Below are 10,292 nucleotides of genomic sequence, written 5' to 3' on the forward strand. Positions count from 1 at the left end.
TCTCGAAATTGAAGAGGCCAAGGGTACGTGAGTTCCTCACACTTAAGCAGGAGTCCTTGAGTGTTCATGAGTACAGTTTGAAGTTCACACAATTATCCCGCTATGCTCCGGAGATGGTTGCGGACATGAGGAATAGAATGAGCTTGTTTGTTGCTGGGTTGTCTCGGTTGTCGAGCAAGGAAGGTAGGGCTGCAATGCTTATCGGGGACATGGACATATCAAGGTTGATGGTTTATGTGCAGCAGGTTGAGGAAGAGAAGCTGAGGGACAGAGAAGAGTTCAGAAATAAGAGAGCTAAGATCGGGAACGAGTCCGGGCAGCAGAGAGGTAATTCCAACCGTTCCTCCTTTCCAGGCAAAGGCAAAAGGGACCTGCTCCATCATTTGCTAGAGCACCTGCACCCAGATACAGAGGTGAATTTAATGTTCAGAATTCGAAGGACTTCAGGGCTAGACCAGCACAATCTTCGGGTAGTGTGGCGCAAGGGAGTAGTAAGCCTCCTGTTTGCGCCAAATGTGGTAGGAACCACTCAGGTATTTGTCGAGATGGCTCCATTGGTTGTTTCAGGTGTGGTCAGAATGGACATTTCATGCGAGAGTGTCCAAAGAATAGGCAGGGTAATGGAAGCAATAAAGCACAGTCTTCTTCAGTTGTTCCACCCAGACAGGAGGCACCTAGAGGAGCTACTTCTAGTGTAGGTGGAGGAGCAAACCGCCTTTATGCTATCACCAGTCGCCATGAGCAAGAGAATTCTCCGAATGTTGTCACTGGTATGATCAAAGTCTTTGCTTTTGATGTGTATGCTTTGCTAGACCCAGGAGCGAGTTTATCTTTTGTAACTCCTTATGTTGCAAATCAGTTTGAGGTTCTTCCTGAAAGACTTTGTGAACCCTTTTGTGTTTCTACACCTATTGGGGAGTCTATTCTAGCCGGAAAGAGTTTATCGTGATTGTCCTGTTTCTATCAATCACAAGAGCACCATGGTTTGATTTGGTTGAGTTAGACATGGTAGATTTTGATGTCATTTCTAGGTATGGATTGGCTTCATGCTTGTTATGCATCGATAGATTGTAGAACTCGAGCAGTCAAGTTTCAGTTTCCGAATGAGCCAGTCATAGAGTGGAGTAGCAGTTCACAGTGCCTAAGGGTCGTTTTATTTCGTACCTTAAGGCAAGAAAGTTAGTTTCGAAGGGTTGTATCTATCACTTAGTCCGAGTTCATGATTCTAGTGTTGAGATACCTCATTTCCAGTCAGTTCCTATAGTAAGAGAGTTTCCAGAAGTGTTTCCTGATGATCTACCCGGAATTCCCTCCTGAGAGAGAGATAGATTTCGGCATAGATCTCATTCCAGATACTCGTCCTATCTCTATTCCGTCATATAGAATGGCACCAGCAGAGTTGAAAGAGTTGAAAGAGCAGTTGAAAGATCTCCTAGAAAAGGGTTTCATTCGACCGAGTGTCTCACCTTGGGGTGCTCCGGTTTTGTTTGTGAAGAAGAAAGATGGTTCCCTTAGAATGTGTATAGATTACCGCCAGTTGAACAAGGTTACCATCAAGAACAAGTACCCTCTTCCGAGGATTGATGATCTTTTCGATCAGCTTCAGGGTGCCACTTGTTTTTCAAAGATTGACCTCCGATCCGGCTATCATCAGTTAAGGGTAAAGGAAAGTGATATCCCAAAGACAGCTTTCAGAACCAGGTATGGTCATTATGAGTTTTTGGTCATGTCCTTTGGTTTGACTAATGCGCCTGCAGCTTTCATGGATTTGATGAATAGAGTCTTCAAACCTTATTTAGATATGTTTGTTATTGTCTTTATTGATGATATACTAGTCTATTCAAGGAATGAAGAAGATCATGCTAGTCATCTCAGAACAGTTCTTCAGACTTTGAAAGACAAGAGTTGTATGCTAAGTTCTCTAAGTGTGAGTTTTGGCTTAAGTCTGTGGCATTCCTAGGCCACATTGTGTCCGGTGATGGAATTAAAGTTGATACTCGGAAAAATTGAGGCAGTGCAGAATTGGCCTAGACCCACATCTCCAACTGAAATTAGGAGTTTCTTGGGATTAGCTGGCTATTATAGAAGGTTTGTTGAAGGGTTCTCGACTATTGCATCTCCTTTGACAAAGTTGACTCAGAAGACAGTGAAATTTCAATGGTCTGAAGCTTGTGAGAAAAGCTTTCAAGAATTGAAAAAGAGATTGACTACAGCTCCAGTTTTGACGCTACCAGAAGGTACTCAAGGTTTTGTGGTGTATTGTGATGCATCTAGAGTTGGTTTGGGTTGTGTCTTAATGCAGAATGGCAAGGTTATAGCTTATGCCTCCAGATAGTTAAAGGTTCATGAGAAGAACTACCCAACCCATGACTTAGAGCTAGCTGCTGTAGTATTTGCTTTGAAGATATGGCGTCATTACTTGTATGGTGTGCATGTCGACATATTCACTGATCACAAGAGCCTTCAATATGTGCTTACTCAGAAAGAGCTTAATCTCAGACAGAGGAGGTGGTTAGAGTTACTCAAGGATTATGACCTGAGTATTCTTTACCACCCAGGTAAGGCTAATGTTGTTGCTGATTCTTTGAGCAGGTTGTCTATGGGTAGCACCGCCCATATTGAAGAAGGAAGGAAAGAGTTAGCAAAAGATGTGCACAGACTGGCATGCCTGGGAGTCAGATTTACAGATTCCATAGAAGGAGGAATAGCGGTGACGAGCAGGGACGAGTCATCATTAATGTCAGAAGTGAAAGAGAAGCAAGATCAAGATCCCATTTTGCTCGAGTTGAAGGAAAATGTTCAAAAGCAAAGAGTATTAGCTTTTGAACAAGGGGGAGATGGTGTTTTGAGATTTCAAGGTAGATTGTGCGTACCTATGGTAGATGGACTCCAAGAGAAGATTATGGATGAAGCTCACAGCTCCAGATATTCTATTCATCCGGGTTCCACCAAGATGTATCGTGATTTGCGTGAAGTTTATTGGTGGAATGGCATGAAGAAGGGCATTGCTGAGTTTGTTGCTAAGTGTCCAAATTGCCAACAAGTGAAAGTTGAACACCAAAGGCCCGGTGGTTTGGCTCAGAGGATAGAACTTCCAGAGTGGAAGTGGGAGATGATCAATATGGATTTCATCACAGGGTTGCCAAGGTCTCGCAGACAACATGATTCTATTTGGGTGATTGTCGACAGAATGACAAAGTCAGCTCATTTTCTACCGGTAAAGACTACCAATACAACAGAAGATTATGCCAAGTTGTATGTTCAAGAGATAGTGAGACTTCATGGAGTCCCAATCTCCATTATTTCAGATAGAGGTGCACAGTTTACTGCACAGTTCTGGAAATCTTTTCAGAAGGGCTTGGGTTCAAAGGTGAACTTAAGTACTGCCTTTCACCCTCAGACGGATGGGCAAGCAGAGCGCACTATTCAGACCTTAGAGGATATGTTGAGGGCTTGTGTGATCGATTTCAAAGGGAGTTGGGATGATCACCTACCTCTCATTGAGTTTGCCTACAACAACAGTTATCACTCTAGCATCCAGATGGCTCCATATGAAGCTCTTTATGGGAGAAGATGTAGATCTCCTATTGGATGGTTTGAAGTTGGTGAAGCACAGTTGATAGGACCAGATTTAGTTCACCAAGCTATGGAGAAGGTGAAAGTGATTCAAGAGAGGTTGAAAACGGCACAGAGTCGTCAGAAATCCTACACCGATGTTAGGAGAAGGGCGTTAGAATTTGAAATAGACGATTGGGTATATTTGAAGGTTTCACCCATGAAAGGCGTTATGAGGTTTGGTAAGAAGGGGAAACTTAGTCCCCGGTATATTGGACCTTACCGCATAGCCAAGAGGATTGGCAATGTTGCTTATGAGTTGGAGTTACCACAGGAACTAGCAGCGGTTCATCCGGTATTTCACATCTCCATGTTGAAGAAGTGCATAGGCGATCCTTCATTGATCCTACCGACTGAAAGTATCAAGATCAAGGATAACTTATCTTATGAGGAGATTCCTGTTCAAATTTTGGATCGTCAAGTTCGTAGGTTGAGAACGAAAGATGTAGCCTCAGTTAAGGTCCTATGGAGGAACCAATTTGTTGAGGAAGCAACTTGGGAAGCCGAAGAAGACATGAAGAAGAGATATTCATATCTCTTTGAATCCGCAGATTAAGGTATTAATTTCCTTCTTAGTGCTCTATAAATTATAATGAGCATGTCGTTATTGTTGTTGTGTTTGCATGGTTGTTTGTTGGGTGTTGAGTTGATGTTACACCCTTAGCTTTGTAAGAGTTACCTCATTCGAGGACGAATGTTCCCAAGGGGGAGATATTGTAACATCCGACAATTTAAAAATGAATATGAAGAAGCTTGAAATTTGGAAATAGTCATTTTTGGAAAAATTTAAAATCTGGAAAATTTGGCTAAGTGTGGAAATCAGTGAGTTTTTGGCCAACTTTGAGCAGTCATAACTCCTAGCTCAGGATGAGTTAGGAGTAGTTCCAGTTATGGTTTCGAACTTGTGGAACGATCTTTCCAACGCCACTGAGTTTGCTCGATTCCGAGTTCGTATGAGCGAGTTATGATCTTTGAAAGTTGGGCAGTTGGCAGGGATTCCGTTCCGGAAATTTAAGGGCATTTTGGTCTTTTCACAAATAATTTCTTTTGAGCTTATATTGTTGTATTAGGCTGATATTTGGATCATTTTGTCCCATTTTGAAAGAGAAAGAGTTAGGGTTCAAGAGAAGAAGAAGAGAAGAAGGAGAAGAAGAAGAGAAGAAAGAGGAGATCAACAAGATTTGTCAAGATCATTGTGGATTTTCGTCGGGGGTGATCCCTATCAAGGTATGTGAGTCTTTAGTGTGGGTTTATCCTTTCCCCCCACATACCAAGCTCGTTTTTATGATTTGAGAAGAGATTGGATTTGTTGTTGAAGTTGTTGAAGTTGTTAGTTGTTGTTGATGTTGTTAGTTGTGTTGTTGAAGTTATTGTTGGTTGTGGGACAGGATTGGGCTGTGTATTTGAGTTGTGACCTATTGTATATTGAGGGATTTTATGATCCTTAGTGTTGGTTGGTTCATACCCCCACACACCAACTCGTTTTTAATTCCAAGAGAAGATTTATTGGTTGTTGAAGTTGTAGTGGTGTTGTGTTGAAGTTCTTGCTGATTTAGTACAGATTTCTGGCTGTGATTTTTGAGTTGAATCTATTGTATAATAAGGGTCTTTATGATTCTAAGTGTTGCTGCTGAAACCTTGAGGTTGAGAGGGTTTAGAATTGGAAAGAAACAAGGGGAAAAAGTCGGATTTTTGGGGAAAAAGGGGCTGGGCTGTTGCACCTCTCCTAGTGCCAAGGACACCAATCCTTCCCTTTCATTCACCATTTCTTTTTTTATACATGTTCCTAGGTATTATACCTATGTTTCCTAGTTGTTTCCAACACTCCAAGGTACTTCCAAAAGTCAAGTAAAACTACAAGTCAAGTGAAGTTAGTTTCCAAGTCAAGTGAAGTTAGTTTCCAATTCAAGTGAAGTTAGTTTCCAAGTCAAGTGAAGTCAAGCTTAGAAGTAAGTAAGTCAAAGCAAGTCTTTAAGGTTTTCCAAGAGTCTTCATTGAGCGTTTTAACTTCATTCTAAGGCTCAAGTTCCAAGTTAAGTATTGAGTTTCAAGTCAAGTCAAAAGTTAAGAGTTTCATGTTAAGTTAAGAGTTTCACATCAAGCCAAGAGTTCAAGTAAAGTAAAGAGTTTAAAGTTGAGTTCTTTTCTCAAAGTTATTAGGGAACTATGTATTCCCAAAGAAGTTTTAAAGAAATGTTTTTACATTTAAACAAGGTTGGAAACTGAGATTTCCAAAAAGCCTTCGGGCTAGTTTTTGAGTAATTATCTCATATCAGCAGGAAGAAATATATTTTAAAAACATAAGAGCCAGTACATTTTTGGGAGTAGTATCGAGCACCGAATTGGGGGAGCGTTCAAAGAACCCACAGCCCCCATAGAACCATGTTAGCCACCATGGGTAGAAAAAGATCATACTTTTTAGATGAATCCTTTTCAGATTAGACTAGTGGATCCATTAGGCAGTTCAGGTCTTATACCTTTGGCCGGGTATAAGATGCTCTGGCAGCGTGAGGTCGATCGCTGTATCATCACTATAGCTCTTATGTGATGGTTGTCGGTTAGAGAAACTCCCACAGCAGTTATTGTATTTTTCATACACAGAGATTATTGTATTTTTTATATACATCAGTTCATTGTATTTTTATACACATTTCAGGCTTATTGTATCCTTGTATACACACAGAGTTCATAGCATGTTTTAAGCAATCTTTCTTTATATCGCACTTGTTTTAAATTGCCTTATATTGAAAGAAGTCAGTCAGGTTGAGTTAAGTTGAGCCAGGTAAGCTATTCAGTTTCTTCCAGTTTTCCTTCTAGCCTTTGTTGCTTAGTTTTCCAGCTTGCATACTCGTACATTCCATGTACTGATGCCAGTTGGCCTGCATCGTTTGATGATGCAGATTCAGGTACCCCGGATCAGCATCCTGCACGTCGTTGATCCAGCTGAGCACTCCAGAGTCAGTGGTGAGCCTCCTTGCATTCCGGAGGACTCAATTATTTTGTGTTCTTAGTTTTTGTTTTATTAGGATGTTGCGGGGTCTGTCCCAACATCCATCTCAGTATTTTAGAGGCTTCATAGACAGACAGTCAGTCAGTTAGTTTTGAGTCTCTCATCTATATATATATGTAAATATTCTATTTTGAGATTCGAGTTGCCTTTATGGCCATATTTTATAAGTTAAGTTGTTTTGTAATATTGCATTGCATTGAGTTATTCTGTTGAGGTTTCCGCTGAGTTAAGAAAGCCAGGCCAAGGGTTCGCTTGGGGCTAGAAATGGTCTCCGGGTGCCGGTCCCGCCCAGGGTGTAGGCTCGGGGCGTGACAGAATCCCTTCTTGATACTGTAGAAATATTAGGTCGTCATACTATTTTTCTTTCACTAATGCCACTAATGATTATTCGGCAGTATTTTGTACGACTATGCCTCCATCTTCGGCTTCTAGAAGTCGGACTCCTAGGTTGTCCAATTTGTGAACATCTTATACTACCTACTGTTGTACACGTGGTAAATGTCCTAGACTACCCATAGATAGTTGACTAAGAGCATTTACTACCACGTTAGCTTTACATGGGTGGTAGAGAATGTTCACGTCATAGTCCTTCAACAACTCTATCCACCTTCTTTGCCTGATATTCAAGTCTTTTTGCTTGAAAAGTTATTGGAGATTCTTATTATCTGTAAATATATCAACATGTACCCCATACAAATAGTGTCGCCAAATCTTAAGAAAAAAAAACTATTGCATCGAGCTCCAAATCATGAGTGGTGTAGTTTTGTTCGTGTTTCTTCAATTGTCGAGAAGTGTATGCTATCACCTTCCCTTTCTGCAATAAGACGCACCCTAGGCCAATGCCTGAAGCATCACAATAAACTACATACCCTTGTTTACCCTTTGGTAAGGCCAATACTGGCGCCTTAGTCAATCTATCTTTCAGCTCTTGGAAGTTTTTCTCACACGCATCAGACCATTGGAACTTCACAGCCTTCTGAATCAACTTGGTCAATGGTGTAGAAATAGAGGAGAAGCCCTCTACAAACCTGCGGTAATATCCAGCTAGTTCGAAGAAACTACGCACCTCCGTCGGAGTAGTAGGCCAAGGCCAACTCTTTACACCCTTAATCTTTTGGAAGTCTACTCTAATACCTTCACTAGAGGCCACATGGCTAAGAAAATCCACAGAGTTCATCCATAATTCACATTTAGAGAACTTGGCATATAGTTGGTGCTCTCTAAGTGTTTGTAGGACATCTCTCAGGTGATTTGCATGTTCTCTAGAATCACGTGAATATATCAAGATGTCATCTATAAATACAATCACATACATATAAAGAAAGGATTTGAAAACCCTATTCATCGTATCCATAAAGGTTGCTGGAGCATTTGTTAGTCCAAATGACATGACGTGGAACTCAAATTGTCCATATCTCGTTCGAAAGGCTGTTTTGGGAATATTTACTTCTCGAATCTTCAGCTGATGATATCCGAATCTAAATTCAATCTTTGTAAAGCACTTAGCTCCTTGCAATTGATCAAATAAATCATCTATCCTTGGAAGGGGGTATTTTTTCTTTATCTTCACTTTATTAAGCTGCCTATAATCTATACACGTCCGCATTGTGTCATCCTTCTTGCATACAAATAGTACTGGAGCACCCTAAGGCGATATGCTAGGGCAAATAAAACCTTTGTCAAGCAAATCTTTCAGTTGCTCCTTTAGCTATTTCAATTCTGTTGGCGCCATTCTATAAGGAGGAATGAATATAGGCTAGGTACTATGATCTATGTCAATACCAAAATCAATCTCTCTAATTGGAGGTAGTCCAGGAAGATCGTCAGGAAACACATCTGGATATTCATTCACAACGAGCACAGATTGAAGAGTCTCTATCTGTTTCTCAGCTTGAAGGTCTCTTACATGGATAGGGTGATATAAACACCCTTTATCTATAAACTTTTGTGCCTAAAGATAGGAAATAAACCTTCCTCTAGGCATCATAGCATTACCTTTACACTCTAGGACTGACTTGCCCGGGAATTGAATCGAGCAACTTTGGCTCGGTAATCAACCATAGCATAACAAGATGACAACCAATCTATGTCTATAATGACATCAAAATCAACCATTTCTAGCTCTATCAAATTTGCCAATGTGTCACGGCCACATATTGTTATTAGGCACCTATAATAGACCCTTCTAGCTATAACAGATTCTCCTACCGGAGCGATACTGTAAATGGCTCATGTAATAACTCTAGCTCTACTCCTAATTTCTTAGCAACAAATGGAGTAACATATTATAGGGTAGTGGGTCTATCAATGCATATACATCATAAGAGAAAATAGATAAGGTACATGTAACCACATTTGGAGATGCCTCTGAATCCTGACGACCTGCTAGTGTATACATCTGATTTGGGCCAACTCTGGAACCATATCCTCTACCCCTGCATGTACCTCTCCGTGCTGGTGGTTGAGGGCCACATGATGAAAAAGGTGTTGATGATGAGGATGCTCATGCAGAGCTAGTATATTGTGGCCTATCACCTCTACCCTCAACTCGAAGCTTGGGACAATCACGTATCTTATGACCCTCAACCCCACACCCATAGGAAGCGGTAGATCCATATCAACACTCTCCCAAGTGAGATCGGCCACAATGCATACAAGTAGGTTGAGGTGGTAGTCCTCGACTAGCACCTCTCTGATAGTGGGGATTAGGAGCCCTTGAAGTCTAACTATGCTCCTACCTAGGTATCGATGATTGAGCTGAGACACTAGCAGTAGAGCGTGTCTGGACCTCTATTAGAGTAAACTCTAGCATATCCCTGAAATATTCCAGCACTCTTAGCCCTCTTATTTTGTTCCCTTTCTCTCTCATCCCTACGATTTTATATACGGTATTTTATCTGTTGAGCATGTGCCATAAGTCTTGCAATATCCATATACCGATATAATGCAACAACGGTGCAAGAACCAATCAAATGATCCCCAAGTCCACCAATGAAGTGATGCATCCTTGCATTTTGGGTGCTAACCATCTCAGGAGCAAATCTAGCCAACTGAGTGAATTGCATGGTATATATACTCCCTAACGCTAAGGTTGTTTTGTCGAAAGTTTAAAAATTCATCAACCCTCACTTCTCTAAGCTCTAGTGGAAAAAATTGCTTCATAAAGGCCGTAGAGAAGTCCTTCCAAACTGCTGGAGGAGCAATTTGTTCCCTAGAGTCCACCCACATCTCGTACCAAGCAATAACGACATTTATTAGCTGATACGAGGCTAATTCAACTTCCTCAGTCTCAGAGATATGCATGACCCTAGGAATTTTGTTGATCTCATCTATAAACCGTTATAGGTCCTCTGTCACCCTAGATCCTGTGAACACTGGGGATTCATATAGAGGAAATCACGTACTCTGGATCAAGCTGCCTTTTCCCAAATCGTACTAGGCGTAACTTCATTTTGTCTTTGGACCTGAGCAGCTACCAACTGAGTGAACAATTGTATTGCCCCTCTAAGATCTTGCTCTAAGGCACCTGGTGGCGGTACATGCAGTACATGAACTACCGTTGGTACTACTGGAGGTGTAGGAACTCTTGTAGCTCCTTCTATCCTGGAAATCTAAGGACCTGGAAGCATAGGACATGGTAAGCTCTGTTGATTGTTGTTCTGATCAC

Source organism: Solanum verrucosum, unplaced genomic scaffold (assembly GCF_900185275.1).
Source record: "Solanum verrucosum unplaced genomic scaffold, falcon-dt-bn FXZP01000107.1, whole genome shotgun sequence".
NCBI lineage: Eukaryota > Viridiplantae > Streptophyta > Magnoliopsida > Solanales > Solanaceae > Solanum > Solanum verrucosum.